Raw genomic sequence first — 8,762 nt, 5'->3', positions numbered from 1 at the left:
ATCATTTTTTTTCTTATTGGAAATTTATAAATCATATCTTAAATATTTAAATAACATAGATATTTTTGTAGAGATTTTAATATTGCTTAATTTGAGATATTTTGACATATAATTATTTTATTCCTAAAATAATAATTATTTAACCAAATCTATTTTAAAATTGGTTTATTAAATTATAAGATCTGAAAGTGATATTGAAGATTCTTTCCTTTCAAATCATTGATCTTATTAGATATTTAATTTGATTCAAATAAACCTACATATTTTAAAATTAGTTTCCTTTATTTGGTTAGTTTAGGAATAATAATTTAATTATATTAATATCTTATTTTCACATCTGTTACATGGACAATGTTTGTTTATTTATATTGTTTATTCAAAAAAAAAAATTTAACAAACCTATTATTTATTTGATCTAAATTGCTATGATTAACTTGTTGACAGATCCAATGATCTGATTTTAATCATAGTGCAATTGTCAATAGATCTTATAAATAATTTGTAACAGGTAAATTTTGTACTTCTTTCATCTGTGTAAACCTAGTAACATGATAGGACCCATCCAATCATTTGACCTGTGTGAGCCGATATGTTTGCTTTTGGGCTTAGATGCATATAGGAAGCCCATTTAAGTTTTACTAAGTAAATGGACTAGGTTGCTAAAATAAAATTTGACATAAGTAATTTTATTTAGACCCAATTAGATTTGGGCTTATTTAATGAATAACAATTATTTATTTAAAGGTTAAATACCTCTCTTTTGGGCCTTGTGTGAGAGTTGGGGGCCAATAGAAGTGGGTACGACATACTGAACCCAGCTCCCCCTCACATGAACTACCCCAATTGTGAAGGTTCATTTGCCTTATTTAAATAATTGTATTAGGTTAATTATATTAGTCTAACCTAATTAAAATTGAATTAGCAACATAATTAACTTTTAAAATATATGAAATTTATTTTTCATTTAATATTTTAAAGTTAATTTTAGAAAAACAATTAGTTAATGATATATATTCTAGATAGTTATTTCTAGTACTAATTATTATTTCTAATATTAAATAAGAAAATATCATTGATTGTGAAATTAATTGTCTCATAATTAATTTTGGTACAATCTAAGTTTAGTATATTTTCCTAGTATTAAACTAGAATTAATAATTAAGTTTCCTCTATACTTAATTATTTATTTCTTGAATTTAATACATTTAATTAAATTGAAAATTTCAATATCTAAGTTGATTTTCATCATGATACTTAAATATTGTTATTTTCATGTTATTTAATTAAAGTTGAAAATTATTTTAAGTTTGGAATCTTAATTCAGAATAACTTAAGTTTGAATAATTTTCAAAATATATTTTATTTTATTTTATTAATCTTTTCCCAAAATTTCAAAATTGCATGCAGAATTTTCGAATTTTATTTGAAAAATAGATTAAAGTTGAAATTATTTATTTTAATTTTGGACCAACTTAAATCAATGATTTTTCATTTAATGATTAATTAAAATAAATGAACTAAAATATATTATAATTATAAATTGAATTAATTAGTATATGAAAGTCTAGATAGATATTATCTCTTTTGCTTGAATTATTTTTCTAGTGTATTTAATTAAATAGAAAAATAATATTTAAGTTGATTTTTTAATCATGATACTTAAATATTTGAAATTTTTCTTAGATATTTAATTAAATAGGAAAATTATATTTTTTGTTGAAAATTAATTTTTATTAATTTTGGATCAACATAAAATTAGAGTAATTTTCCAGGATTTATTTTTATTTTATTTTAAAGCATTTTCGAAAGTAGTATTTTTATATACTTCATTTTTCAAAATGCAATATATATTTAAGAAAATTAAATTTGAGTTGTAAATTAATTTAAATTAATTTTGAAACAACTTAAATTGAATAATTTTCTAAAAATTTATGGAAATTTTTACTAAGATGGAAATAATTCACGTTATTTTCATATCCATCTAAGTATAATTTATAAATATTAAATTAAAATTTATATTTGGAATTTTTCATTCTAAATTGAAAATTTTGATTAAATAAATATATATTTAAAATAAATTGATTAAAATAAACATTAGGAGAAAATACAACCTTCATTAAATAATGAGCTTTATTATTAGGATATTCAATCTCCATTGTTGGTTTTACATAGCTATTGTTTTAGTGAGTAATCCTCCCTAATGGAGGAACGTTCATTAGCAAGTTAGCACCGTTTCATCTCGAAAGATAAGTAATCTTGTAAGTTTTTTACATAGTATTGATCACCCTAATGGTGGCGACTGTATAAGACTTGCAAGAATATGAAACAATGGTGGAAGCTCATAAGATAGAATAGCCTTGACTCTCGCCTAAATGGGACAACGCGGATTCCAATCTTGATCGAATAAAAGGTTGCTAGAATGTTGATCATTTTAGATGAGCTGACAACTCTATTCAATGGATGGTAGCTTTGACTCTCGCCTAAACAGGACACTGATATTAGTTTGTTGAAGACCTTGGAAATTATTTAGGATTGTATGTTTTAGTATTTTCACTTGTAATTCCTACTTGCTATATGCTTTAATAATTTCTGAATTGTGTATGAATTTGTATTGAACCATGTTATTTTCTGTAATTAAATTGTAGTTTTATTTTGAATCTTCATTGTTGATCTAACTTAGTTTGTTTTTCTAATGAGATAAATCCCTAATGGATTTTCACCATTAGACTAACATAATAGTGTTAGATCTCGAAATATTGTATATGCAACATCTAGTTGTTCATCAATTGATGACACCTTAGGCTAGTATTTTACAATGTGAAACAAGAAGATTGTATAAATAAGATTACTTTGACTCTCGCTAATCGGAGCATTGTTGGATTCTTATTTAAAACGAAATTATCCTTATTCCTCGTAGCTTATTCATTTCGAATTAGCTCAATGACATATCATTGGATGAATGGTCTATAAATCATATAAAGTCATTCCATGTTATTAAATGACGCATATGATTATATTCCCAAAATTCTATCCCAAAATGATATAAATCCTCAATCTTAGAAATCTCCTACTTGTATAGGCAAATCATAGAGTAAGATTAGTAATGGTGGTCCAAGAAAGAATTACTCATTATACAGTTACACTTTCACAAGTGTTTCATAACCATTTTCTATCAATGGATTCAAACTGTATGAGTTTAGTATTCCGTGACCAGAATCCACTTGCACTATTCTAAGAACTCTTTGTTGTAACTAAATAAAGTCATCAAAAGATACAACCACACATTTTATAAATCTATGGCATTTGTATCTTGTTCATATTGGTTTTGACAAGATCATTCTCTGCAAAGAGTTAATATGCCTATATCCACTGAAAGTAAGTTCATCTCATTCGCAGACGGATGTACATTCAGAGGTGGATATGAGTTTTCGTTGTATTCTTAAAACGATCACTCTAGATTTTACCTTATGCGAAAGAAATTTGAAATGTTTGAAAAATTTCATGAATTTCTAGCAATGGTAAGTGGTTAAAGATCTTGCGAACTGATAGGGGTGGAGAAAAAGTTAGTAGATATGCAGTTCAAAGATCATTAATTTGATTTTTGAATTATATCCAAACTTACCTCCCTAGAAATTCGAGTTGCATATTGATGATTAGTTACTAGTTGTTGCCTAAATCCTTCTATGGTAATAAAATTTCAGAATGATCCAATGATTGTATACTTAATGTAAATCATTACTAGATTCATGGATGACCTGATCGAAGTCTTAAGAAAAGCTAGAACTGCTAACCCTGGTTTGCATGTTTGTTAGCTATTCTAAATGATTAGGGGTGGGTCATCCCATAGTCATTAGATAAGAAAGTGTTTGTTTAAACAAATACTACTTTTCTAAGAAAATGACTAAGTCTGAAAAAGAAGTAGCAAATAAAGGAGATATTTTTTCTTGATTCCATAAGTGTTCTATCATCTTATTCGTTACAAGATGATCCCACTGCCTCTGTTGTCTTAACACAACCGAAGAGGTCAATACCATTTAGTTTTCTTAGACATAATTCACGGTACCTTGTCGTAGTGGGAGAGTTTCAAGGAACTTTACCTTCTCATGACTTGGAAGATACTAGTGATTAAAATCCATTGTGAGTTTAAACAAGTAATGGATTGTCAAGATAAGAAACTAAGAAGAAAGCCAATAGAACTATGGTTTGATCCATTCACATGGAGTAACCTAAAGTTTTCTATTACAAGGACATGAAAGGAAATTTTTGTTAATAAGTCTATTCAATGGACTTAACAAAACTTCCTGTTCCTAATATTATAGGTTTGAGTTTATCTAAACCTATGGCTTGTGGTATACCTGGTAATTACTTACTCTAATGCAAGCATGAGATGCTGAAGCATTTTCTTTCCAATGGCAATCTATAGAAGCTTCACAACTTCTTAGATATAGATTTTATTTATCTAAGGAAAAGTCTCAACTATTCTAGAAAAGGTAAAGCCATGAAAGAATTTCTTAAATCAACAGTGAGAGGTCTCAGATATGTTTTTGTATGCCTTAGACCAGACACCTGCTGTTGAGTGGGAGTAATGAGTAGGTATCAGATTAATCAAGGAGAGGAACATTGGAAGACAATCAAGTAGATCTTAAGATTAAGAAGAGGAACTATATGTTAGTCAATAAGGGTGGTTCTAAAACTCTTAGACTACACCACATCAGATTTCGAGACATGCCTGTGTGCTAGAAAGTCTGCTGATGAGATGGTGATTACTTTGGGGGTGGAGTAGTTATTTTGGAGAAGTGTAAAAACCTATATGAAATCTCTTAGTCTACCAGAGAGAGACTGAATGTTAAAAGTTGCAGGAAAGATACTTATTCAGTCTAAGGAAAGTTCTATATAATTGTGGCACCGTTCCAACCTGTCTTAACTACTAGTGTTATTTCCTGAATAACCAAAAGTAGTTGCCAAAGGTATAGATTCCAGTATCCCAAAAGAGGACATATAGAGAGGAATTTAACAATATCAAGGATTTTGTGATTAAGGAAAAGTAATGGTGGAGAAAAGGTTGTTGTTAATTCAACCTGTCAGATCCCATTACGAGGAGTTTACTACTACTACAATTGATTTGTATATCAAGGTGTTAATGATTATTTAAAATGCACATCTTGTTTTATATTAGTGCAAGTGGGAGTTTGTTGGGTTTTGTGCCCTAAATAAAACTCATTTCAATATAGTCAGATTTACTTATTAATAAGATCAGAAATAACATTTTATGTTGCATGGTTCACATGATTTATTTCATGATTATATGTATATAATGTATGAATTCTTTTTAAGTCCACAACATATAAGTTTGTTAAAGATTATAGTGTTGTCAACACAGTGGAATATAATCTTGATTATATATTCAAAAGTTTATTCCCTGATTTGTTAGAACACTGGATTTAGACTGACATGGTATAATCAACGATAGGTATTCCTACACCTTGGAAAAGTGTTATGTCCTTTCTAGGACATTGGAAAAGTTTACCAGTATCGAATGTATGGAGTATACATCGGAAGGGACCGATATTGAACTTTGATTAGATATATTAAAACTTACCGTAATATCTATTCAATTCAATATCACCTGTTGATCCTAGATCAAATGACCTTAATCCTGATATGGGTAGGTTCGATCTCAAGAGTACTATACATGTTCTTTGATTTGTTAGTTAAGCCTACTTTTGGGTTAGGGTGATACATACATTTTGGGAACATGATAGTATAATTGAGTGGGAGCGCTACCATAAAGATGGAATCTATAACTTCTATAGAAACTTAGAAGTGAAACTATGATATCCTTCGAGCTTGGCTAAACAGAAATAAATGGTGGAGATCTCATTTCACTTTGCTGAAATATCATTTATACGGAGCTAAGTGTTTTAAGGATAAAATACATTGAAGGTGTAGCGGTAACAGTAGTGCCTTGTCAATGTAGATCATCTATTAGAGGGTCATTGATCACATTAGGATAACTAATGACGTGTCTATATCATGGAACATATAGAGCGTTCTACATGACTGAGAGTGGAATTCCAAGTTTTAAGTGTGGATTCAATGAGGAATTAATAAGTTAGGGAATTTACTTGGTAAATTCAGTTCGACTTATTGGAAGCTCGGTTATATAGACCCATGGTCCCCATACTAGTTGAGACCATACTGCTTGAAAGACTCAGTCAATTGATTTTAATTAATCAATTATAATTCTAAAAGTTAGACTATGTCTACTTTATGAATTTTCACTAAGCAAGGGCAAATTTGTAAAGAAAATAGATTTTAGGTTTATTTATTAATTAAGATATTTTATATGTCTAAATTAATAAATATATTAAATGACAATATTATTTAATAATTATTTTCAAGTTATTAAATAATTAGAATTGGCATTTAAAAGGTTAAATTAGAAAATTGGCATTTTTTAGAAAATGGGAATGGAAAATAACAAAATGGGAAAGTTGCAAAGTGAGGCCCAATACCCTTTGTATGGCCGGCCACATGCATGAGAATTGCGATTTGTAGTTTCCATTATTTTAATGCCACACAATTCTAACCTAAACCTAGAGGGAATTCTATAAATAGAAAGTGTTGGCTTCAGGAAACTCATAACTTTGCACTTTGTTTCCTCCAGAAAAGGCCACACGCCACCTTCTCTCTTTTCTTCTCTCTAAATTTTCGAAATTCCTTGAGTGATGAGTAGTGCCCACACACATCAAGTGGTATCTCAATCATAGTATGTAAGACTATGGAAAATCTGCATCAAAGAAGGAGAAAAGAAGATCCAGATTCAGATCTTGATTATGCTCTGGTACAGAAAGGAATCAAGGGCTAGAGATCTAAATGGAAGGAGTCATATTATTCGGCTGCACCCACTGTAAGGTTTTCTTAACTTTATATGTGTTTATTTTCATTGTTTTAGAATTCATATTAGGTTGTTAATCAAACATACTTGTTAGTAAATCTAGATCGTGGTAAAATTAATTCCAACATTAACCTCTTCGGTTGTGTCAAGACAAACGAGGCAGTGGGATCATCATATGTAGAATAAGATGATAGAACACTTTTGGAATCAAGAAAGAAATATCTCCTTTATTTTCTACTTTGTTTTTCAGACTTAGTCATTTTCTTTGAAAAGTTGTATTTGTTTAAACAAACACTTTCTTATCTAATGAATATGGGATGGTCCACCCCTAATCACTTAGAATAGCTAACAAACTTGCAAACCATGGTTAACAATTCTAGTTTTTCTCAAGATTTCGATTAGGTCATCCATGAATCTAGTAATGGTTTACACTAAGTATCCAACCATTGCATCATTCTGAAATTGTATTACCATAGAAGGACTTAGGCATCGACTAATAACTAATCAATATGCAACTTGAATTTCTGGGGATGTAAGTTTGGATATAATTCAAAATCAACTTAATGATCTTTGAACTGCATATCTACTAACTATTTCTCCACCCCTATCAGTTCACAAGATCTTTAACCACTTACCTTAATGGTTTTTCACCATTGCTAGAAATTCATGAAATTTTTCAAACATTTCAAATTTCTTTCGCATAAGGTAAAATCTAGAGTGATCGTTTTAAGAATACAACGAAAAACTCATATCCACCCCTGAACGTACATCCATCTGCGAATGAGATGAACTTACTTTCAGTGGATATAGGCATATTAACTCTTTGCATAGAATGATCTTGTCAAAACCACTATGAACAAGATACAAATGCCATAGATTTATAAAATATGGTTGTGTCATTTGACGATTCAGTTTTAGTAACGTCAAAGAGTTCATAGAATAGTGCAAGTGAATTTTGGTCACAGAATACTAAACTCATATTCCTTACTAACATACAGTTTGAATCCATTGATAGAAAATGGTTATTAAACATTTGTGAAAGTGTAAATGTATAATGAGTAATTCTTTCTTGGACCACCACTACTAATCTAACTCTAAGTCTGATTTGCCCATACAAGTAGGAGATTTCTAAGATTGAGGATTTATATCATTTTGGGATAGAATTTCGGGAATATAATCATATGCGTCATTTAAGTTCCTAAGAGAAAATAAAGAATGACATGAAATGATTTATATACCATTCATCCAATGATATATTATTGAGCTAATTCGAAATGAATAAGCTAAGAGAAATTAGGATAATTTCGTTTTTTAAATAAGAATCCAACGATGCTTTGATTAGCGAGAGTCAAAGTAATCTTATTTATACAATCTTCTTGTTTCGTATTGTAAATACTAGTCTAAGGTGTCATCAATTGATGAACAGCTAGATGTTGGATTTACAATATTTATCTTTCGAGATCTAACACTATTATGTTTGTCTAATGTTGACAATCCATTAGGGATTTGTCCCATTAGAACAACAAACCAAGTTTCGAAATTAAACTACAATTTAATAACAGAAAATAACATGGTTCAATATAAATTCATACACAATTCAAAAATTATTAATTACATAGCAAGTAGGAATGACAAGTGAAAATACTAAAACATACAATCCTAAATAATTTCCAAGGTCTTCAACAAACTGATATCAGTGTCCCGTTTAGGCGAGAGTCAAAGCTACCATCCATTGAATAGAGTTGTCAGCTCGTCTAAAATGATCAACATTCTAGCAACCTTTTATTCGATCAAGATTGAAATCCACGTTGTCCCGTTTAGGCGAGAGTCAAGGCTATTCTATCTTATGAGCTTCCACCATTGT

Source organism: Cannabis sativa, chromosome 2 (assembly GCF_029168945.1).
Source record: "Cannabis sativa cultivar Pink pepper isolate KNU-18-1 chromosome 2, ASM2916894v1, whole genome shotgun sequence".
NCBI lineage: Eukaryota > Viridiplantae > Streptophyta > Magnoliopsida > Rosales > Cannabaceae > Cannabis > Cannabis sativa.
Note: the sequence above shows the minus strand (reverse complement) of the source record.